This window comes from Octodon degus, unplaced genomic scaffold (assembly GCF_000260255.1).
Source record: "Octodon degus isolate 3935 unplaced genomic scaffold, OctDeg1.0 scaffold00001, whole genome shotgun sequence".
NCBI classification, from domain to species: Eukaryota; Metazoa; Chordata; class Mammalia; order Rodentia; family Octodontidae; genus Octodon; species Octodon degus.
The window spans coordinates 19,828,790-19,837,675 of NW_004524577.1; the positions used below are offsets into that span (position 1 = coordinate 19,828,790).

Genomic DNA, 8,886 nt, shown 5'->3' on the forward strand with positions numbered 1-8,886 from the left:
TTAAACCTCATATTTTTGCATTAGGAGAAACTAGAACCAGAATTATTTCCAAAATGTGTTAAGAAATGACAGGCAACTTCATATTCTATTGAAAATTTTTATGTCCTCAGTTTATTAAAAGCAAATTCAAATATGCATTATATTTTATATGTATGTGCAACTAGCAGATAAAAACAGATGTTTAAAAGCTACTCCCAATCTTGCATGAAACCTTATACTAAAGTATAATTCTTTTCATAGGAAAGAAAATAATGTCAGAAATATGAGCATCACAGATGTAGAAAATTAATATGACATTTAAATATTCAAATTTATGCTTCAAGTGAGGCAAAGGAAATCAAAGAAGGTAGGAACATGAGTATGAAGTGTTATTAATATAATTTTTATGTAGTATATAGACATATAGATATAAAATGCATGACTCTAAAAGGTAGAATATTTTAAATAGATTTAAAGTGTTTTAAGTTCCTTATTTGCCTCTAAAGTAATAAAGTATTAATTCATAGCAGATTCTAATAAAAAAGTATACTTGTTTTATATATCTCTTAAGGGACTAATAAAAGAAAAAGGTGTTTATTAAAAATAAAATGGAAGGGCTGGCCAAATAGCTCAGAAGATTAAAGCACCTGCACGCAGGCACAGGGGTTAGGGGTTCATCTGTGCTGGCCTCTTCGTGGGGCACACTGAGACAGCGACTGAGACTGGGCGTGGTGGCGCGTGCCTGTAATCCCAGCTCTTGGGAGGCTGTAAACAGGCGCATCATCCGAGTCCGATCTAGTAGTGAGACCCTGAACCCCCTGTAGACCCTTCCCTTAAACTAAAAAATAGATAGATAGATAAATAAATAAATAAATAAATAAATAAATGGAATAACTATACTAACTTCAAAGAATACAATATTTCAAATAGTGAAAAAATGAAAAAGTGAACAGCATGGCTACAAAAGAAGAATAAAAAGTAAAATGTTGCTTTGTACACAAGCACTGGAATAAAGAGAGATTTGTTTGTGCCGTCAATGAACTGCAGTCACCAGCTCGACTTTTAAAAGAAAACTCTCTGTTTTATGTGGCAAAAAAAAGGGACGCCCTACCACACCCACTTCCTGTTCTTCTAGTGTTTATGACTTTGTTTAGTTCTTCATGCCTTCTGCCCTGAACTGTGGTCAGAAATAAAATTTTATCTCTCCCAATCAGATCAGGATGTCCCCTACTTCATTATATCGCGCTGAATTATCTAAGTACTCATGACCATTTAGAGTGTTCTTTGGAATCTTGTGTGGCTGGCTTGTTGCAAGAAGCTGTCATACTGGAAAAGCTAATTCGGAAGCAAAGAATAGAGCTGGCCTCAAGCAACCTCGAGGGCGGGCCTCCAGAGGTCAAGAAGGGGTAATGGACCCCAGACACGGGGCTGCGCGACAGTGGCGCTGCGAGCAGCATCAGCAGGCGTGCGAGTCGGTGCTGCCCCAGCTGAGCCGCCAGCGCAGGACACGCTGCAGCCAAACGCTCCCAGCAGCTCCTTGAGACCCAAGCGGAGAAGCCCGCGAGGCAAGGACCAGACGGCGGATGCGCAGGAAACGTGCAATGGTAAGTGTATGTTGCTTTAATTCGCTAATTTTTTAATTTTTAATTTGTTCAACATCAGTGGAAAATTAATATACTTTTCATGAAAGAAAATCCATCAATATTAGATGTGGAAAGGTTGCAAACACAAGCATAGAGAAGTACAAATCAAGATAATACCAACTCAAAAAATCTTTGGGCTGAGTGGACTCCAATAAAAAGAGGCACAAAAGTAACAAAGAAATAGCATATAATGAAAAAGCCTGGTTCTGAATAATGAGATGATTTTTTTATATGAAAGGTATATAAAAGTATATGCAGCAGGAATGGAACTTGAAAAATAATTCTAAACCCACATCTAATATTTATGGATTTTCTTTCATGAGAAGTATATTAATTTTCCACTGATGCTGAACAAATTAAAAAAGAATTAGAGAGTTAAAATAACATACACTTATTATCTCACACTTCCTGCGTAAATGTACAAGATTCGTAAGTGCACAAGACCTTTTTTTTTTTTTTCCTGTATTTTAGGGAAGGGTCTCCAGGGTGTTCAGGGTCTCACTACTAGATCAAACTTGCAGTGGTTCTCCTGTTTACAGCCTCCCAAGTGCTGGGATTACAGGTGTGTGCCACCACACCCAGTCTCAACTGCTGCCTCAGGGTGCCCCAGGGGCGGGGCCGGCATGGCAGGCCCAGGGATCAAACCCCCGGCCCCTGTGCCTGCCTGCAGATGCTTTAATTGGCTGAGCTATTTCCCCAACCCTAAGACTATTTTTGAAGCTCTTGTAAATCTATATTAAAATACAAAAAGTTCTGCAGAGATATTTAATATCCAGAGAGCCAATTAATAACCTTAAATTAGAAAATGCAAAGTCGGACACTTACTTATGCTCTTCAGAGCACATGGGATTTGCCAAAATTAACTTCCGATTACTAACACTGTGTCTCAAATAATTGTGAGTGATTTGAGGGTCACTGAGTTAGATCTTACATAGTTATGCACATGTGGGATTAAGATTTAATTACAAAATATACAATAAAAATTATCATTTAATTGTTAGTTATAATAATGTATATGCTTCTAAGGAACCATTATGTTAAAGAAAAGTAAATATAAAAGTGGAATATGCTCTCATGGAATCATAATAAAAATATGGAACATCAAAACTTGTAGAATACCATGAAATGTGTGGGGTTTTTTAAACTAGAAAACACTGCATTTTATTTGTTGGAGGATAATTATGACGTTGTCACTACTTTTTGCCATTCTGAGAATCAAACCCATGGATGTACACATTAGGCAAGTACTCTACCACTAGCTAACCTCTCAATCTGTATTTCATTTTAAGTGATACATCTTATTTATTTTTTATTAAGTACAGGGTCTACAATGTCTCACTACACAGGTTGGACTTGTAGCGATCCTCCTGTTTTTAGCCTCCCAAGCGCTGGGATTAAAGGTGCGTGCCTCCATGCCCAGTCTCAGTCACCGTCTCAGTGCACCTGGGGCAGTCTCAGTCACCGTCTCAACATGCCCCAGGAGCAGGACCAGCATGGCACGCCGGGGATCAAACCCCGGCGCTTTATTCTGTTGAGCTCTCTGGCCCTTCTATTTCATTTTAAGGATAATTTCTGAGCCAGGGACAGGTTGAACTGTTTTTCTTTTGTGATGCTGGAGATTGTACCCAGGGCTCTGGATAGACCAGGCAAACATTTCTCCACTGGGCTACTTGTCCAGCCCTGAAATATCTCCTTGAGAGAATGGTAGAAGTATGATAAAAGATTACAATCCCAAGAAGCGAGTGCACAAATCATAAGTTTAAAACATGACAATTATGAAAACAGTCAAACAATGAAGTGATGCATCTACTATGTATCCTTAAAGAAAAAAAAAATTTGAGAGATGTTCTTAACTTTTGTTTTAAATGAAAAATATAGCAGTCATGTCTGGACACCTCTAAACAGAATATAGATCAATACTTTCACACATATTATCTATTGATTCATTGTGAAATTTTGCTTCTTCTACCAAATATAATGATCACCACAAAGAAGCAGTCATGACTAATTGGAAAAATAGAGAATCCTGAGGAGTTTGAGAAGAACAGATGTTGTAGTCACAGGTTCTCTGGAAAGGTGAGATGCCAGGTTGTGAAGCAAGATGCCGCATCTGCTGACCTCTCAGGCTTCTGTTATTAGTAACCTTAAATTTCTAAAATATTATCTATTCTTTTAGAGGCTCTACAATTCTTCCTCCCTGATACATTTTTTGATGGCAACTCCTATTGATATGTTGTTATAAGAGTACCAGGGAGATGGCTCAGAAGAATAAGCACTTCCCTGGCAAGCTCAAGGGCCTGAGTTCAATCCCTGGTTTCATTAAAAAAAAAAAATATATATATATATATAATGCTAAATGCATAGGATATGAAAGGAGAAATGTGAAATAAACTAGTCTGAGTAACATCTCAATAAACTGGAAAAGCAACAGAATGTTTCGCAGCTAAGTCCTGGCAATAATTCTACTCCCTGCAGTTAACTGAGGAAAAGATAAAAGAAGATATGATTTTTTACACAATGGAGGATTACTCGGCTATGAAAAAGATATAGTCAAGGTTTTTATAGGTAAATGGATGCAACTAGAGAGCATATTCCTAAGTGAAATAAATGAGACCCGCATGTGCAAACATCATATTGTCTCACTAGGGTAAGTACCTGAAAGAATAAATAAAATCTAAGATAAACAGTAGATACTGTGAAGGGGAAAGAATCTGTTCAAAGGGAAGGAACAATTGGGATGAGGAAAACAATGAAAGAAAGGAGAAAGGGAGAAGATCTATTTTTGTATATATTCAGGATAACTTGGATAATTGTATTGCTGATTTCTGCTGGTCTATTGAAAGCAGTAATTAATACTTAATTTTTTTTCTCCTTTTTGATGTCTTATAACTTTTTTGCCTATTTTGCATGCATATATCTGGTAATCTAAACAACTAGTTTGAAGATAACACTATTCAATGTAGCCACCATTGTTGAATTCTTACTATTTTGTTTAGTGAAATTCTGTCATGTTTCTAATGTTTTATTTACTGTTCTTTATTCTCTTTAAAAAATAAAAATATAAAATTAAGCTAGAAAGTTATGATGGAATTACATCCAATAGCTATAAAAGAAATAATTTCTGAAAGATGAGAAGTAATAATATAGAAAATAAATATACCAGTAGGAAATTTAAGAGATGAAAGATAGAATCTTGCATTATTTAAATACATGTAGGTGTTTAATGTTAGTACAATCAAAGATTGGTTACTTAAAGAAAAAAAAAACTTTGTGCTATCAGTAATAAATAAAATGAGTGGGAAACTCCACAAATATTAAAGGAATAAGAGACTATTATCAAATAAATCATGTTAGCAGGAATTAGCAAGGTTCTTGACAAATGAATTTTTCAAAAGTTGAAATACAAAATCTTGAATGGTTTCATAAGTATTGGGGACATTAGGCAAAAAGAAGTTCAAACTAAGGGAAATTCAGGCTCAGGTAATATCCAGATAAAAATATGTCAATACTGAAATTGGCACCACCCCCAGAAATATAATGCTAGTATGGTATTAAAAATAAAAAGCAATGGTACAGCTTTATTAATATAATAAGGAAAAAAAAGAAATCATGAGATTAAAACATATAGAAAAAGCATATAATAAAAGTCTATGCTTGTTAATGATTAAAAAGCATTTAGGAATGCGTCATTTCTGTGATAAAATATATGCGGCATATTAAATGTATTTACCATAAAAAAAATTAAACCATCAAAATGCTAAATGGCAAATCTAGAAAACTTTCCTCTTGTTTAGAAATGAAACATAAATGTCCACTTTTAACCTGTGAGACAGCTCAGTGGACTAAAGTGCCTGTTTAGGCAAGTACAGGGACCTTGGTTCAATCTCTGGCACCACATGCAGTGCCAGTCCCCTCTTTCAGTAGGCAGAACTGGCCAAAGTCAGTGTGTGGTGGTGGATGTCTGTAATCCCAGCTCTGGGGAGGCTTAAAGCTGGAGGATCACTATGAGTCTGAAACGTATAGTGCGACCCTGTAACAACAAAATAAATAAATAAATAAATAAATGAAAGAAAGGTAGGAGAGGCAAATCAGTAGAAAGATTATAAATAAATGCATAGAAAACACAAAAGATTACACTGTTATTCAAACTAAAATATGACTTTACTATCATTGCTTTATTTAGTGTTACTAAATGATTAACTATGATGAGTTATTGATATGACAAATTATTTGCTAAAAACATGAGCAGAACATAAGCATGATATTAGCAGTTATATTCTTATTTTAATAATGAGCATTAACAGATAAAATAAAGCCACAATTAAACTAAAAATTCGTTAAGAATTCCAGGGGATATATATAACCTCACCTATATCAATCAGAGGTCACCAGAATTACCAATTTAATGCCATAGTAGTTATATATTAATAGGAGTATTTATATTTATCCTTATAATGACTGCCTTTGGAGCCAAGTATACAAAAGGGTTCTCTGTATGCTGGGGGGTCAAGCAATCCACTCCAATGTAGAAGACCTGGCGCTTGCTCCAAAGCCCTCTTGGAAGCCTGAGAGTCTACATTGGAAGGTGGAAGAGTTTGACCTGGAAGGCTGAAGAGTTTGTGTTGGAGACTTGGACACAGATACTGGAACATGAAGGTGAATTCTGAAGCTCCACTGAACATGACTTCCTTCCTTTCTTCCCCTTTTTATTCCATCCAGGCTACAAGCCTATTGGTTGGTGCCACCCACACCAGGGTAGGCCCTCTAATTTCGGCAAATCCAACCATCTACACTGAGTACAATGTAATCCAATCAGCATTTCTTATTCGATTTTATATAACAGTTAACACTCATAATCTTAGTACTACAAGCAAGAAAATGTTACCAAGAAAAAATATGAAGATTTGAAAGAATAAATGGTGACACTATATTCATGTATTCTAATAACACAAATACATAAACTATAAATACTCAATTATAGTAATTTTACAGATTCATTATAATTTCAGTCTACATATAAGTACATTTTATTGTTTGTAAGGAATTTGTGGGTCAGTTTTAACCTTAAGGCTGAGAATAATCAAGGTAAATTTCAATTAAAGCAAAATTAAGAACCCGACCTTTGCAGCAATAAATCACTATGACAACAAGGATGATAATTTGTATACTCTACTTTAAAGAACAAAATCTTTTACTTGATTTATTAAGAAAAAAATGAGAAAAATAAAATTTATAGTTCCTACTATTATATTCAAGGTATTTAAAAAGGAATTGTCAGATTTTTTTTTTATTTCTTTTTTGAAATAGAATCTCCTTATGCACTTCAGGCAGGCCTTGTGCTCACTGTTTAGTGGTCAGGCTGGTCTCAAACTCACAACAGTCCTCCTTTCTCAAACTCCCAAGTGCTGGGATTATAGTGGAATTTTCAGTGTTAATGCGATATTCAAAATCCTTTATAATAAAGCATGCGAGCCTTTAGTTTAAGCAATATGGACATAGCAAAATCAAGTTACAATCCATTTAAATCAACTATTGTCCTGCTTGGCACTTCACTGGAGTAAATCATGAAACAACATCATTAAGTTTGCAACATTGGTGGGAAGCAAATATGTGAAGCTAATTGTGGATAACTTTACTAGGAAGCCATGCTTTCATTTAATTGGGATCTAAATATAATTGTAATACAAAGAAGCTCAAAAGATGCCTATATGAGAAAATTATAATCCTTCTGAGGTTAAACTTAACAAATTCCTGGGAAGTACACTTAGATAACAAAACATAATATTTAAAAAGTGTGTTGTGCAGTATAAAAAATTCACTATGTGTTTAATGTTATAGTTTGTGTCTAGTTGTCCCCCCAAAACCTCATTCAGTCATGGGACAGACTTCTAGACTTTGTGATTAATTCATGATCCATGGCTGGGATTGTGGGTGTGAGTGCTGCCTGGATTATGGGTTGAAGTGCTGCCGGGATTATGGATGGAAATGCTACACCTAGCCTGGAGCAGGTAGCCTGGATGCAACATAAGGGAGTTAGACTTGTTCTCTGTAATTGCCACTAATCCCGCCCTTTTGCTCTTGCTGTTTTCCTGTTTTCTGCTGACATGAACTGCTGCCCTGTGCCATGTGCCAATCTGCCTTGGAACCTGAATATGGACTGAAACCTCCACAAACTGAGCTAAGTAAACTTTTCCTTGCTTAATTCTGGGTGTTGGTGATTTGTCCCAGAAATGAGAGAAGAGTAACTAAGATATTTAACATATATTTAGAGTGTACTGTGTACCAAGCACCATGATTAAATTTTGAGATGAGAAATTTAACAAAGCAAAGACATTTCATTGCTGACATTCTGCAAGAGAAATGTGAAGAAAATAAAAGTACAGGGTTTGCTATAACTTTTCTATTTTATCACATTGATAATATTTAATTATGGTAAAAATTAATGTCTGTCATAAAATTATTTAATTAACTAAATAAATAATTCATCAACTCACATATCAGCATCATTTGATGAATTAGAATACAAAGCTTTTATTTAACTTATATCATTTTCCTCATTTGTAAGTTTTTCATGAGGATTTGCAGTTTTAAAATTTTAAAAAGTGGGAAGAGAGTTTCAGTTAGAAAACACTTCCTAAAAGAAAAAGCAATCCTTAATACTTAAACCCTCAATTGGAGATACTAGTGAATTTTAAAACTCTTCTCAAGGAGAAAAAAGAGTGGAGATTTTCATGATTGAGTCCACAAATTAAAATTGATCAAAATAAAAATATTTTACTTAATTTATTGAGTAATATATATATTTTTAGCAGACATAGATATATTTATTACTAGACAATTAGACATTTCTATTTCACAAAAGGAAGTGGAAGTCAGGAAGTTGATGCATTTATGATTGTACAGTAGCTACTGAGATTAGAATATGTGTCTTATAATTCCCTTCTCTAAGCACTTGGGGAGTGAAAGCCAGGCATTTTGCATGCATGTATTTTAACTAAGAGATTTAACTATTTTTTCTTAAATGTTCTAATATGTATCACCCCAGCTGCAGCATCATCTTTGTTGTAAATTTACTAGCATTTTACTTCCTGTTTTCTTCTTTTGGAAACTTGGATTCATAATTTTCAACTTGCCCATGAGTTACAGACAAACAGCTTCTCATTATACGTTATTTCGTGGTATCTCACAGATCAAATCTCTAAGAAGAAAGTGAGATAATAGTTCCTATGCTCTTTCACATAGATTTAAAAATGAGTTTGAGTAT

At 34.8% G+C, this 8,886-nt stretch overlaps 1 pseudogene; it reads left to right on the forward strand.

The window, feature by feature from the left end:
* Positions 1 to 1,562: 1,562 nt before the first annotated feature.
* LOC101560248 overlaps positions 1,563 to 8,886 on the forward strand; it is a 58,165-nt pseudogene continuing 50,841 nt past the window's right edge.